Source organism: Anabrus simplex, chromosome 7 (assembly GCF_040414725.1).
Source record: "Anabrus simplex isolate iqAnaSimp1 chromosome 7, ASM4041472v1, whole genome shotgun sequence".
Lineage (NCBI taxonomy): Eukaryota > Metazoa > Arthropoda > Insecta > Orthoptera > Tettigoniidae > Anabrus > Anabrus simplex.
The window spans coordinates 12,865,479-12,881,675 of NC_090271.1; positions in this window are offsets into that span (position 1 = coordinate 12,865,479).

Sequence of the window (16,197 nt, forward strand, 5' to 3'; positions counted from 1 at the left end):
TTGGCCCCAAAGGAAATGTGCTGTATGTAAGGCACAAAAGAACAAATGAGAGGACACATATACTGATATCCGGACTGTGAAGTTGGGCTGTGTCGTGAATTTTATTTCAAGGGGTTTCATACAAAAATAAACCTGTAAATGCAAAAGAAACTCCCTTTTAGTACCTGTGTGTATATGTAGATTGAGTATTATCATGTAAATATGTTGCTTTCATTGTAAATATACTGGAAACAAATTTCAAAATTGGAACTTACCCAAATTATATATTTTTGTAAATATTGCGTGTGATTATGGACAACCCTGAACAGCAGCCATCGCATATATTACTAAAAAACATTGGACTTGATCTCGGTAGGTAGTCCTAAAATTTTTATTACGTTATTTTGTGAAGATTTAACATTATGAATTTTTTAACTTGATGGTGTCTAAACCTCTGCTGAGCTACGATTTAAATACCGCCTGAGAAGTGAGCAGCTCTGGATTAAATTGCTGGCTTGAGGGGTTAATACAGCATGGTTTCAAACTTTAAAATTCAATTTAGACAAAAGTAGAAAAATTGACTGTTGCTTCTCCCCTGTACCCTTTAGTTGTTAACAAGTACACTCACCATTCAAGTTTTCCACTTCACCACTTTGTACTCGTTCACACAGCACATCTGCTCTCCAACACAACCTCCCACAGGGCAGTATCATCTCCTGTGCAGTTAACGTCACAGTTTACCGTGTGTTGTGTAATCAAGACCATCTTATTTCTTGCTGACACACTACCAAATGACTTGCCACCGACTCATAACTCACTCACAACTGACTGACTCCTGCCACCTTCTTTCTTTAGGCCAGCAGAATATTATTGCAGTTTCCACTTCTGAGCGCCTTCTTCATTCACCCAGCTTCTTCTAACTCTTATTTTGAAATTTTTCTAATTCTATATTTCCTCCTGTTCAATACGTTTTGTTTACATTCTAGTAATACGTGTTTGGGCCATCTTCAGTAAAATAACTCCAAATACAGCTTGCTTACTTACTTAGTCGGTCCTCTTCTAGCTTGCAGTGTCAAGGTTTTCTAGAGGGTCCTCCAGCGAGTTCTGTCTCGGGCCAGCTGCATCACTTTGCTCCTCTCTCCATCCCTGGCTTCCCCAGCTGCCTTCATGTCTTCTTCCCATGTTCTTTTGGGGTTCCCGTGCGGTCTTGCTCCTTGCATTCTGGCATCCAAAGCTTGTTTAGCCATTCTTTGGATATGTCCAAACTATGTAACTGGCTCTGTTCAGTTTTCTCGAGCACAGACTAGACATTAAGACTAGTTCTAATGGTCTGGTTCCTGATTCTCTCCCTTCGAGTTTCCCCTCTATTTTGCGGCGAAATTGTATTTCTGAAGCCTGAATTCTACTCCGGTGTTTGCTGGTAGGTGTCCAAGTTTTGCAGCCATAGAGCAAGGTAGGGAGATATATCACTTTGTATACACAAAGTTTCATGGATTTAGTCACAGATTGGATGTTAAGGAAATTTCTCTTCAGTGCACTGAAGAGCTGCCCTGAGGTTTGGGATCGAGCTGTGATTTCACCATTCATTCTACCATCTTGCTGCACTGTAGCTCCAAGATATTGAAAATCTGTGGTCTGAGGATGCACCCTTGTTTAAGTCCCACTGAAGACTTAAACTCCCAAGACTGTACATTGCAGGTGTAGACATAATTCCAATATTTCCTATCTGATCTGGTGTGGGTTAGGCTATTGTGACATCATCATGGTCTTAGTTTTGTAGCATTGAATTTCATGCCCCTTTTTTTCCAGCTCTACTTCCCAGATTAACAACTTTTGCAGGTTTCTTTCTGAGTCCCCCAGTAGTAGTATGTCATCAGCAAAGGCACAGTAGGTGATATATACTGTCCTCAGAAACTTATAGCCAAGCTTGAATTTCTGCACCTGCCCTTTACATGATTTGGTAACATCATCCATTAGGATATAGATGTCGATTCCCATAGGGAACCTGAAGTATTTGTCCCGAATGAGTAAATTTTTAATACCAATATAAATGGTCCATTATTGGACATTATACATTTTCCAGCTAACTCATTCCTGGTTGCCAGCGTTTCGCCCTCGTGTGCTAAGTTGGGCTCATCAGTTGGTACTTAGCACACCCACCAAGACGCATGGCTAGTGCATACCGTGGAGGCCACTCATTCAGGACAAATATTTCAGGTTCGCTATGGGAATCAACATCTATATCATCTGATAGCCAAGCAGGCATCAATTTTTGGTAAAGAGACAAAGTCTCTCATAGTGCATTGGCATTGCCGGTGGCTCCAAGTAGCCTACGCAGTGGCCTCCACGGTATGCATTAGCCATGTGTCTTGGTGGGTGTGCTAAGTACCAACTGATGAGCCCAACTTAGCACACGGGGGCAAAACGCTGGCAACCAAGAATGAGTTAGCTGGAAAATTTATGTCCAATAACGGACCATTTATATTAGCTGGAAAATTTATGTCCAATAACGGACCATTTATATTGGTATTATCCATTAGGATAACGGAAGAGAAGTGGACTGAGCATGCACCCTTGTTTAACACATTGCGTGCCAAGCGACCCCATTTGGGTATGTGAGAGTAGTCAAGTTTTTGAACTTCATGTCCCCATATGGGGTCGTACATTCGTTCTAAATCGAGAACTTTGCGAACCCATTTGGGTGCGCAGTAAGTATGTGTTTCGAAGCTGCATAAAGTCTCTTCCTGAGATCTGCTGGTCGTCTATTTAAGTACGTGCATAGTCCATCTTCCATTCCTTAATTCCTGTTTTGGCGTGACCCCATATGGATACGTCAAGAGTGCTTTGTAGGGTGACAAAGTCATTGTCTATCTCGCGCACGGATTGTTTATGTAACTGTGCAGTGCTGTGAGTTTCCTTTTATTTTTCAAGTCGTTACGAGTAAATTGAGCAGTAAAATACTTAGTGCAGATAGTCTGGACGACATATCGAACAAGTCGGACAATGGTTATCTTGACAAAGTTTATAGTTACAGTGATTTTGAACCCAGTACAGAGTAAATAGCGATCTCGCATGTTCATCCACATTGATGAATTACAGTCTTCAGCATACACATCCCCACTCTACTCTGGGTTTCCAAGCCAGCTGTTGCAACAATTCTGTGGCTTGGTTCTAAAAGGGCCAATGTCAAAAAACCTGTTTTTGAGCTACGAGCATTTGAAGTTTTGCTTATAGTTTTCAAACTATTTTTTTCAACAACTAACTTTAAATAACTTTATACCTTCTTTGTGGAAGTCACCTTATTAACGCTAATTTTTTCTATCGTATTCTTTAAAAATTGCCAGGTCTCTAATCTTTATTGGTAATCTAACATTATTGGCAAGGGCCTATTTAATAAAACGTTAACTGTTCGTTTAGTACTTAACAGAGACATTGCCCTTTGAACATGTTGCAAGCCAGGATAAAACGCGTTTGTATCAGTTAATATCTCAATTTCGATAAAAAGTGACATTGGCCTTTTTAGAACCAAGCCACAGAATTATGACCGTCTTCAACGATATAGTCACTGATTTCCCATCTGGTACAATCATCGCTGCTAGGTTCTCTTACTCAAATTAAAAGTTATACAAACACAATTATATACTTATTCAATATTCCGTAACTAATTCTTATTATAATATTATTCTGTTACATCCTAATTTACCAAATTCACATGATTTTCAGTACTTTATATAACTACATTTTATACGAAAATTTCCTAACCTAAAATCGGAACATTTCCTGACCTAATATCGGGGATCGTACATTTTTATGGTTCCAGTATGAACAAGCTAATACATCTCTCATAAGCAACAGCATATAATGCGTCCCTGCAAAGGAAAAGGTAAGTATGACCAAGCGTCGGGACAGTAACTACTGTATAAGTACGACCCCATATGGGGGCGCGTGTACGTGTACAGTTCGTAATGACCAATATCGATTTAGGCGTAATCCAATTTCTAGGCTTGCTTCCTCTACTCTCTTGATCAGCTCTGTCAACTCCTCTTCAGATGATGCTATCAAGGTGGTGTCATAAGCAAATTTCAAGTTGTTGATCTTGCATCCCCCAATGGAAAACCCTTTGTCCCAGCCATCGAATGCAGTTCTCATTGCATATTCAGCATAGAGATTGAAAAGTAACGGTGACAGGATACATCCCGGGCAAACTCCAGCCCTTGTACGAAACTGCTGAGACTGTTTGTTTTAAATCTTCACAGGGCTGTATTTTCCTTATACAAGGACTTGAGGAGATCAATCAAATGGAGTGGCAAACCCATGTCATCCAAAATTTTCAAAAGATGGTTCCATTTGCCAGTATCGAAGGTCTTTTGGTAGTCAACAAAGCACAGGTATACCGGAACATTGAATTCTCTAGCCTTTTCTATGATTTGTCTTATGCTTAAGATCTGTTCTCGAGTGCCTTTTCCTTTCATGAATCCAGTCTGGACTTCAGGAATTTGATACTCTAGGAATGCTTTAGTGCCTTCCAAATTTCATCCATCGGAATCAAAGACTTTCCCTAGATCGATGAAGGCCAGGTGTGCCTCTTTTCCGTACCTCATCAGTTTTTCGCTGATCTACCTGATTGTAAATATGAGGGCTTGGGTGCTTCTTCCTGGTCGGAACTTACACTGTGCCTCTTTCAACTGTGGTTCTATAACTTGCCTTAGCCTGTCTTCCAAAATCCTTGCATATATTTTCCCCGGCACACTCAGGAGCAATATCCCTCGATGGTTTGTGGAATCTCTGTTATCACCCTTCTTGAATTTTGGCACTCTTCCAGGCAAGATTGATAATCTGGTGGAACAAGTCTTCGCCACTTTTGCTCATAAACTGGAGCATCTCAGGTGCTATCTGATCACAGCTTGCAGCTTTACCTAGTTTCATTTTCATCAATGCACACTTTAGCTCCTCAATAGGTCCAACTTCCTCTTGGTGCTGCTGTTCTTCTCCAACCTGATCACATCTCCACTTTCCATATTCCCTCCTAACAGTTCTTGAAAGTGTTCTTTCCACTGTTCCATGATGTCATTTTCATTTCGGAGGAGGTACAGCTTCTGTTCTTTCTGAACTTAAGGGGATCCTGCTTCTCTGTTCACAAATATTTCAACACCCTATAAAACAGCTTTTGGTTGTTTTGGAGGTTTCTTTCCATTGTTTCTCCCAACTTTTCCCACGATTGTTCTTTTGCATCTTTCACTGTGTTCTTCAACACAAGCCTTTGGTTTTTGTGGGTCTCATAATCACTAGGATGTTTTGTGAGTATTTCTTCCACAGTTCCTTCTTCTTTCTAACTAGTTCCTTTACCTCTTCCGTCCACCATGGTGTCCTCTTCTGTTGTTGCCTTCCTCTGGAATTCGAGACTTTGGCTGCGGCTTCGAGGATTACCTCCTTGAAGAGCCACGATGTCTCTTCCAGTTGGTCTTCTCCCATAGGCGGCAGTTCCAATTGGTCAATCCTTTGTTTCACCACCTCTTGGTAGACTTTCAATTTATGAACCCTTATTCTTTCTTTAGGTTTACTCCTGCTAACAGGGTCTTGGGTCTTGATGTTAACATGCAGTCTCATAACTACTAGATGGTGGTCACTTCCAATCTCATAACCTCTACACAGTCTTGCATCCAAGATACATCTCCACCGACTCCTCTGTGCTATTGTGTAGTCAATGATAGATTTCTCTATGCGGCTGGGGACTTCTCTTGTATAGTGGTGCACTTCTTTGCATGGGAACATAGTATTTGTGATTACAAAATCGTTTCCCCACACACATATCCAGGAGTCTTCTCCCATTATCATTCTGGTGTGTTTCTCTGTATTTCCCCAGCAGGTCCTCCATTCCCTCTTTGTTGTTTCCAACCCTAACATTGAAGTCACCAAGAACAAAGACAGTTCCCGTGGTGTTGTCCACTGTCCTCTGCAATTCATCATAGAACCTGACTTCCTCTTCTGAAATATCATCTTCATTAGGGGCATATATTACAATGAAAGTGGTGTCTTCATTGGTGCTTCTGTTGAAGGTTAAACTCACCAAGATCATTCTTTTGTTGATGAATTTCCAGCACTAGACATAAAGTGGGCAGCCTTCGGGTATAACTATATAACTATGGCAACTCCTCCCTTTGCACTCTGTTTCTTGCCCATGTCTGAATGGACCATTAAAAACCTTGCACCACTGCTTGGTTCCATTAGCTGATCTTTTCTTGGTCTCTGTCATCGCCAGAATGTTCAGCTTCGCTCTTAGCATTTCCAACATCAATTCAAACTCTTTACCTGCAACTCCTCATACATTCCATGTTGCCATATTCATAATCCTTTTTCCTTGCTTGGTTATCAATACTTTTTCCTCCAGTTTCTTTTAATAATTGTATCTCGGACACTTGGGTTATCAGACCTGGTTCTAAAGCCTTATGGGAGGAGCTGCCTCCCTCATAGTCCTTGCTTAGCCTGCTAGATTTTCTGTCAGAGTTTCTTCCCTTAGCCTTTGAGGTTTCTCCCTCTCTCTGCCTTAGTCCCAGACTGCTTATTCAGGTTTCCTGTTATTCACAGCTAACCCCCATATTTGAGGGCTGTTTGCTATCCGCCACCTGCGTCCCACCTGGTAGGTGAGGGCTCATCCTGGGTCCAAATATAGAATGAGAAAAATTTCAAAATAATACTTAGCTGTCAATATGGATAAATAATATAATTTATATCATGTACTTCTTCTAACTGTTTGTGGGCAGAAACATACATTTACATACAGTGAAACCCTCATTAGTGCATTCCTCTTTAACACGTTTTCCCGCTTAGTACATCGTAAATTCAAAGTCATGATTCTGATCGTATTATATCGATGTAAAAATACCTCGCTTGTTGCATCACTAATTTTTGCTATTACCGCTTAGTAGATCACATTTTTCCTAGCCCTGAAAATGTTATTTATCATCCCTTGTGAAAGGAGCATGATTTACAACTCGGGCAAGAGCCCTCGTCATAGTTGCGTAATAATAGGAAAAGTCCCTGAATTACTGAACTTCACAGAATACTGTAAGTTGCACCTTCAGGGAGCAAACCGTTAGCCTCAGGAATGTTCAGTTTTGCTTTCCGGTTAGCAGTAAGATTGTTGAATAACACAATGAGCCTGTTTGTACTTGTATTTCGCATTCCATTCAGAAGTTAGAAATTTGTTTTGTGTTGAGTGCTACAGTGAAGGGTAGCGAATATTTGTCATGTGATAGCCTGCATCTGGATTAAGAAGATAATAGTGTGAAGTTGACTAGTGTGGTTCATATTTGTCTTGTGATAACCTAATTATGGATACAAAAAACATTGTAAAATTCCATACTAATGAAGACAAAATTAAAATCGTCAGAAAGTGGAGTGGCATCCGTTTTAAGCGTGCAGAGGTGACAAGAATGTTGAAACTCGCACCTTCGAGTTTCGACTCGATCACTCAAGTTTTATTACATGTTATAAACCTCATTTTAGGTCCGTATTGAAAATTTAACAGTTCAACAATGATAAAGGTGTTTTAATTTATTCCACCTATTCAATACTTATATTATCACGTATAGTTGTTACATAATTAAATTCTTAGTTACATGGGACATGTTTCGCCCTCAATTAAGGGCATCTTCAGCCTAAATACAATAATCAAAAATACAACTAAATTAAAAGTGGACGTTAAATACAATCATCAAAAATACAACTAAAATAAAAAGTGGAAGTTAAAAGTTTAGTCTGTTCTTAAAATTCAGAACAATAAAATTGTGAAAAATGATAAAATAAAAAGATGCTAATGGAAAACTGTCTTATGATTAAACTATAATCTTGTCAGAGACTAAAACTTCTATTAAAATTCGAATTAAAACAGTTCATATAAAATATTGGAAAATCAAAGTAGTAATAAAAAGCCAACGACATGAGGGCGTGTACACAAGCATAAACTTGATTGTCATGAATACAATCTTTTCAAGGCCGTTGATGAAATTCGTAGTAAGTAAGGCAGAAGCATCTATTGAAAAATTGTAAGAGGCCGTTAGCACCGGTAGGTAATAAAATGGCTGAATCCTTGCCAGAAAATGTCAACAGATGCAGAAATAAGTTTTCTGTAAGAAAAGGAAAAGAAGAAATAAGAAATTGAACGTAAGGAGAGAATTCAGTCTTGCATAATTTTGAAACAGATGAGGACTTACATGTAAGTGGAAGTTGTTATTTCTTAACTACTGTTGAGTTGGTTGCTGCCCGTCTGTTGGCTCTAAGTCTGGTGTTATAACTGTGCTGCAGAGGCGGTAGCGAACTCGGAGGGGAAGGAATAGGGGAGTGCGGAAGGGAGGAGAGGATGGGTGGAGTCAAATGTGACGAGGCTGACAAAGGGGCGGAGTCAACTGCATTGCTGGAAGTAGGCCTAATATCTGTAGGTATGGGAGGAGTATTAGGGTTTGAAGAATTAAATATATTAGGTATCCTAAATTTATTCGAACTAACTGACTTTAATAATTTCGGCATTAATTCATGTAACATACTTTTATTGTCCGTGGTTTCATTGAGATTCTTTTGCTTATTGTACGTCTGATCTAAATAGATGTATAAACTTTCTAATTCATTCAGCATTCTTCCTTTTTGTATGTTTCTAATTATCATTAAGTCTTTCTCTATGGATTCAAATCTGTGGCCAGTCTCCCTCATATGCAAACTCATCGCTGAGTATTTCCTATGTTTTTCCGCGTTAACATGTTCCATGTATCTTGTCATAAAATTTCTCCCAGTCTGTCCAACATATGAAAAATTACACTGAGTACATTTAAGTCTGTATACTCCCGATCCTAAATAACGATTCTTATCATAATTAACTTTTTTATGATTAAAGAATATGGACTGGTTAGTATTAGTAGTTTTAAAAGCTATATTAAAATTATGTTTCTTGAATACGCTAGTAATCTGGTGTATAGCTGGATTATTAAAAGTGAATGTAGCATACTCAGTTTTTTTGGTCTTTTCTGGTATCAGATTCGTAGATAATTTGTTCTTAATTTTATTGATTAATTTGTTGATCATTTCTATTTTGAAACCATTTTGTTTAGCGAGGTATCTAATATAATTCAATTCTTTCTTCAAATTCATGGGAGATAGAGGGATTCTAAATGCTCTATAAATTAGACTGTGAAAAGATGCTTGTTTATGTGAACTCGGGTGTAAAGAGGAATTGTTTATAGTTGTAGATGATTGTGTCGGTTTTCTAAATATTTGGAAATCAAAAGTGTTAACCTTACGCGTAACTGTTATATCTAGAAAATTCAATGAGTTATCGACTTCGTCCTCTTTCGTGAATTTCAAATTAGGTTCGATTTCATTTAATTTATTTAAGATTTCTTGACTATTAGTGACATCTTTGTTTATGATTACAAATGTATCATCTACATATCTCAACCATAAATCCATTCCTTTAATTTTTGCTATTATTTCATTGTGTTCGATTGAATCCATAAATATGTCGGCAAGGATGCCCGATATTGGGTCACCCATTGCTAATCCATTCTGTTTATAAATATTATTGTTAAATGTGAAGTAGTTATTGTCTAATACGAACTTTAACAATCTAGTGAATTCTTCTACTTCCATTTTACTAAGATTACTGTGTTTACAAATATTATCATGAATGATATTAACAGTTTTATCTGTCGGAATATTCGGGAACATATTCACTACGTCATACGAACACATCATCTGGTTTGGAAGTACGCCAAATCCAAGCAAAATGTCACACAAGTCAATGGAATTTCTTAATGGTTGTTTATTATTAAAAGTGTAATGTCTTTTCAAAAAATTGTGAATGTATTTGGAGACTTTATACGTGGGAGAATTACGGCAATTGATAATCGGACGAATCGGAATATCTTTTTTATGTATTTTGGGCATAGCTCTAGTTTCCGGGAGCCTAGGATTCATATTGACAAGTTTTAATTGTTCTTGTTCAGTAAAGAGAGATGTGGATCTTTTAAGTAAGGCTTTTAAGTTGCGTTGAATTTTAGTTAGCGGATTTTTTGTTACTAATGTGTATTTATTATTATCAAAAAATCTTCAGTTTTTTTGATATATGTATCTTTATCCATCAAAACGATCGCACCCCCCTTGTCAGCCTTGGTTACTATAATATTGTTATCTTCAATTTTCGATTTCATGTTTTTTATTGTTTTCTGTTGTTTGGGATCAAAATTGGAATAAATTTCTTTAGCCAGTCTGGGTAATTTCTTCTTTAACTCCAATCTTACTTCATCTTGTACATCGCGTGGGAGTTTTGATATGTTCGCCTCCGCTTCTGCAACTGTGTTAATGATATCTATTTCTCTATCTTTATTAGGCCAATTGTATTTTGGACCCCTTTTAAGTAGGTCATTCTCTCCTTCCGTAAATTTTACCTTGGTCAAGTTAACTACCGTGGGAGTGACATTGTCCGATGGGCCCTTAATTTGTTCTTGTTTCGTTTGTTTACTACGACGTATTTGTGTGTCTATTAAATGATTCAATTTCTTATTCAATGTATCCTGTTTCTTACTAAGTGCGTATGTTAATTTGTGTTCCATGTGTTGATAAAAAGACTGCCATTCTAATGGGGCTAAATCCTGTGTCACCGCTAAGTGAACGTTATATAATTGCAAATTCAATTTGGACTTCTTCCTGTAATATGCCTTGATTTCATTTTTAAGCCATAATTCATTTACCTTATTTTGGGTTACATTATGGCTTGGATTGCTTATGTTCTTACGTTGTGTTGATTTTAGAAAAGTAGGTACAAGTTTTAGTCTCAGACATTGTTTAAGAAAAGCTAAATCTTTTCCTAACTTACAAATCTTCATTTTCAGGTTGAGAAACTTATTTAATCTACATTTTGCCTGGTTGGCTGTCACATTACATGTTATAAACCTCATTTTAGGTCCGTATTGAAAATTTAACAGTTCAACAATGATAAAGGTGTTTTAATTTATTCCACCTATTCAATACTTATATTATCACGTATAGTTGTTACATAATTAAATTCTTAGTTACATGGGACATGTTTCGCCCTCAATTAAGGGCATCTTCAGCCTAAATACAATAATCAAAAATACAACTAAATTAAAAGTGGACGTTAAATACAATCATCAAAAATACAACTAAAATAAAAAGTGGAAGTTAAAAGTTTAGTCTGTTCTTAAAATTCAGAACAATAAAATTGTGAAAAATGATAAAATAAAAAGATGCTAATGGAAAACTGTCTTATGATTAAACTATAATCTTGTCAGAGACTAAAACTTCTATTAAAATTCGAATTAAAACAGTTCATATAAAATATTGGAAAATCAAAGTAGTAATAAAAAGCCAACGACATGAGGGCGTGTACACAAGCATAAACTTGATTGTCATGAATACAATCTTTTCAAGGCCGTTGATGAAATTCGTAGTAAGTAAGGCAGAAGCATCTATTGAAAAATTGTAAGTGGCCGTTAGCACCGGTAGGTAATAAAATGGCTGAATCCTTGCCAGAAAATGTCAACAGATGCAGAAATAAGTTTTATGTAATTGGAAGTTGTTATTTCTTAACTACTGTTGAGTTGGTTGCTGCCCGTCTGTTGGCCAACAGACGGGCAGCAACCAACTCAACAATCAAGTTTATGCTTGTGTACACGCCCTCATGTCGTTGGCTTTTTATTACTACTTTGATTTTCCAATATTTTATATGAACTGTTTTAATTCGAATTTTAATAGAAGTTTTAGTCTCTGACAAGATTATAGTTTAATCATAAGACAGTTTTCCATTAGCATCTTTTTATTTTATCATTTTTCACAATTTTATTGTTCTGAATTTTAAGAACAGACTAAACTTTTAACTTCCACTTTTTATTTTAGTTGTATTTTTGATGATTGTATTTAACGTCCACTTTTAATTTAGTTGTATTTTTGATTATTGTATTTAGGCTGAAGATGCCCTTAATTGAGGGCGAAACATGTCCCATGTAACTAAGAATTTAATTATGTAACAACTATACGTGATAATATAAGTATTGAATAGGTGGAATAAATTAAAACACCTTTATCATTGTTGAACTGTTAAATTTTCAATACGGACCTAAAATGAGGTTTATAACATGTAATGTGACAGCCAACCAGGCAAAATGTAGATTAAATAAGTTTCTCAACCTGAAAATGAAGATTTGTAAGTTAGGAAAAGATTTAGCTTTTCTTAAACAATGTCTGAGACTAAAACTTGTACCTACTTTTCTAAAATCAACACAACGTAAGAACATAAGCAATCCAAGCCATAATGTAACCCAAAATAAGGTAAATGAATTATGGCTTAAAAATGAAATCAAGGCATATTACAGGAAGAAGTCCAAATTGAATTTGCAATTATATAACGTTCACTTAGCGGTGACACAGGATTTAGCCCCATTAGAATGGCAGTCTTTTTATCAACACATGGAACACAAATTAACATACGCACTTAGTAAGAAACAGGATACATTGAATAAGAAATTGAATCATTTAATAGACACACAAATACGTCGTAGTAAACAAACGAAACAAGAACAAATTAAGGGCCCATCGGACAATGTCACTCCCACGGTAGTTAACTTGACCAAGGTAAAATTTACGGAAGGAGAGAATGACCTACTTAAAAGGGGTCCAAAATACAATTGGCCTAATAAAGATAGAGAAATAGATATCATTAACACAGTTGCAGAAGCGGAGGCGAACATATCAAAACTCCCACGCGATGTACAAGATGAAGTAAGATTGGAGTTAAAGAAGAAATTACCCAGACTGGCTAAAGAAATTTATTCCAATTTTGATCCCAAACAACAGAAAACAATAAAAAACATGAAATCGAAAATTGAAGATAACAATATTATAGTAACCAAGGCTGACAAGGGGGGTGCGATCGTTTTGATGGATAAAGATACATATATCAAAAAAACTGAAGATTTTTTGATAATAATAAATACACATTAGTAACAAAAAATCCGCTAACTAAAATTCAACGCAACTTAAAAGCCTTACTTAAAAGATCCACATCTCTCTTTACTGAACAAGAACAATTAAAACTTGTCAATATGAATCCTAGGCTCCCGGAAACTAGAGCTATGCCCAAAATACATAAAAAAGATATTCCGATTCGTCCGATTATCAATTGCCGTAATTCTCCCACGTATAAAGTCTCCAAATACATTCACAATTTTTTGAAAAGACATTACACTTTTAATAATAAACAACCATTAAGAAATTCCATTGACTTGTGTGACATTTTGCTTGGATTTGGCGTACTTCCAAACCAGATGATGTGTTCGTATGACGTAGTGAATATGTTCCCGAATATTCCGACAGATAAAACTGTTAATATCATTCATGATAATATTTGTAAACACAGTAATCTTAGTAAAATGGAAGTAGAAGAATTCACTAGATTGTTAAAGTTCGTATTAGACAATAACTACTTCACATTTAACAATAATATTTATAAACAGAATGGATTAGCAATGGGTGACCCAATATCGGGCATCCTTGCCGACATATTTATGGATTCAATCGAACACAATGAAATAATAGCAAAAATTAAAGGAATAGATTTATGGTTGAGATATGTAGATGATACATTTGTAATCATAAACAAAGATGTCACTAATAGTCAAGAAATCTTAAATAAATTAAATGAAATCGAACCTAATTTGAAATTCACGAAAGAGGACGAAGTCAATAACTCATTGAATTTTCTAGATATAACAGTTACGCGTAAGGTTAACACTTTTGATTTCCAAATATTTAGAAAACCGACACAATCATCTACAACTATAAACAATTCCTCTTTACACCCGAGTTCACATAAACAAGCATCTTTTCACAGTCTAATTTATAGAGCATTTAGAATCCCTCTATCTCCCATGAATTTGAAGAAAGAATTGAATTATATTAGATACCTCGCTAAACAAAATGGTTTCAAAATAGAAATGATCAACAAATTAATCAATAAAATTAAGAACAAATTATCTACGAATCTGATACCAGAAAAGACCAAAAAAACTGAGTATGCTACATTCACTTTTAATAATCCAGCTATACACCAGATTACTAGCGTATTCAAGAAACATAATTTTAATATAGCTTTTAAAACTACTAATACTAACCAGTCCATATTCTTTAATCATAAAAAAGTTAATTATGATAAGAATCGTTATTTAGGATCGGGAGTATACAGACTTAAATGTACTCAGTGTAATTTTTCATATGTTGGACAGACTGGGAGAAATTTTATGACAAGATACACGGAACATGTTAACGCGGAAAAACATAGGAAATACTCAGCGATGAGTTTGCATATGAGGGAGACTGGCCACAGATTTGAATCCATAGAGAAAGACTTAATGATAATTAGAAACATACAAAAAGGAAGAATGCTGAATGAATTAGAAAGTTTATACATCTATTTAGATCAGACGTACAATAAGCAAAAGAATCTCAATGAAACCACGGACAATAAAAGTATGTTACATGAATTAATGCCGAAATTATTAAAGTCAGTTAGTTCGAATAAATTTAGGATACCTAATATATTTAATTCTTCAAACCCTAATACTCCTCCCATACCTACAGATATTAGGCCTACTTCCAGCAATGCAGTTGACTCCGCCCCTTTGTCAGCCTCGTCACATTTGACTCCACCCATCCTCTCCTCCCTTCCGCACTCCCCTATTCCTTCCCCTCCGAGTTCGCTACCGCCTCTGCAGCACAGTTATAACACCAGACTTAGAGCCAACAGACGGGCAGCAACCAACTCAACAGTAGTTAAGAAATAACAACTTCCACTTACATGTAAGTCCTCATCTGTTTCAAAATTATGCAAGACTGAATTCTCTCCTTACGTTCAATTTCTTATTTCTTCTTTTCCTTTTCTTACAGAAAACTTATTTCTGCATCTGTTGACATTTTCTGGCAAGGATTCAGCCATTTTATTACCTACCGGTGCTAACGGCCTCTTACAATTTTTCAATAGATGCTTCTGCCTTACTTACTACGAATTTCATCAACGGCCTTGAAAAGATTGTATTCATGACAATCAAGTTTATGCTTGTGTACACGCCCTCATGTCGTTGGCTTTTTATTACTACTTTGATTTTCCAATATTTTATATGAACTGTTTTAATTCGAATTTTAATAGAAGTTTTAGTCTCTGACAAGATTATAGTTTAATCATAAGACAGTTTTCCATTAGCATCTTTTTATTTTATCATTTTTCACAATTTTATTGTTCTGAATTTTAAGAACAGACTAAACTTTTAACTTCCACTTTTTATTTTAGTTGTATTTTTGATGATTGTATTTAACGTCCACTTTTAATTTAGTTGTATTTTTGATTATTGTATTTAGGCTGAAGATGCCCTTAATTGAGGGCGAAACATGTCCCATGTAACTAAGAATTTAATTATGTAACAACTATACGTGATAATATAAGTATTGAATAGGTGGAATAAATTAAAACACCTTTATCACTCAAGTTTTGTCAGATTCGAAATGACAGCCAAAGTTATTTGCAGTCAGACATGGTCGAGTGTAACCTCCAATTCATTGTCCAAAAGGGTGACCAGAAAATAATGTTTAATAACTCACTGGTCCCAAATATAAGGTTTCCAAGTGTGATCTGCAATAATATTAATGATATTTTTAATGGCCCCTGTGCAAATGTTTTCGTGTGTGTTGTCTGGTGTTTTTTTACACCTTTCAATGCACTGTTATTTTATAAGCCCCAGAGAAAAGGTTTTTATATTTGTTCTCTCCTGTTTTTCACACCTTGTAATACTCTCCTCTCATATTTAAACATGGTAGACATAATTTTCACTGTACCCGTGGATACATGACGTAAAATGCCCCCATGTTTGAAAAAATTGTATCTGGTGTTTGGATAGTTTTTATTCATATATTCACTAGCATGTTTTCTCACTTAACACGCTCCTTTTCCATGTCCCTTGCAGAAACATCTTAATGAGGTTTTACTGCATATATATATATATGCTCTACTTTTCTTTTGCTGAGGGTGGAAGCATATATACTAGCTGTTACCCATGCCTTTGCTCGCGTGGATTTTGTGATTTGATCAAAGTAATCGTTCTCGGTACTGCACTAAGACATTATCTGAAAATCCCTAAAACAGAGTGTCTGTGAGGCCCCCTG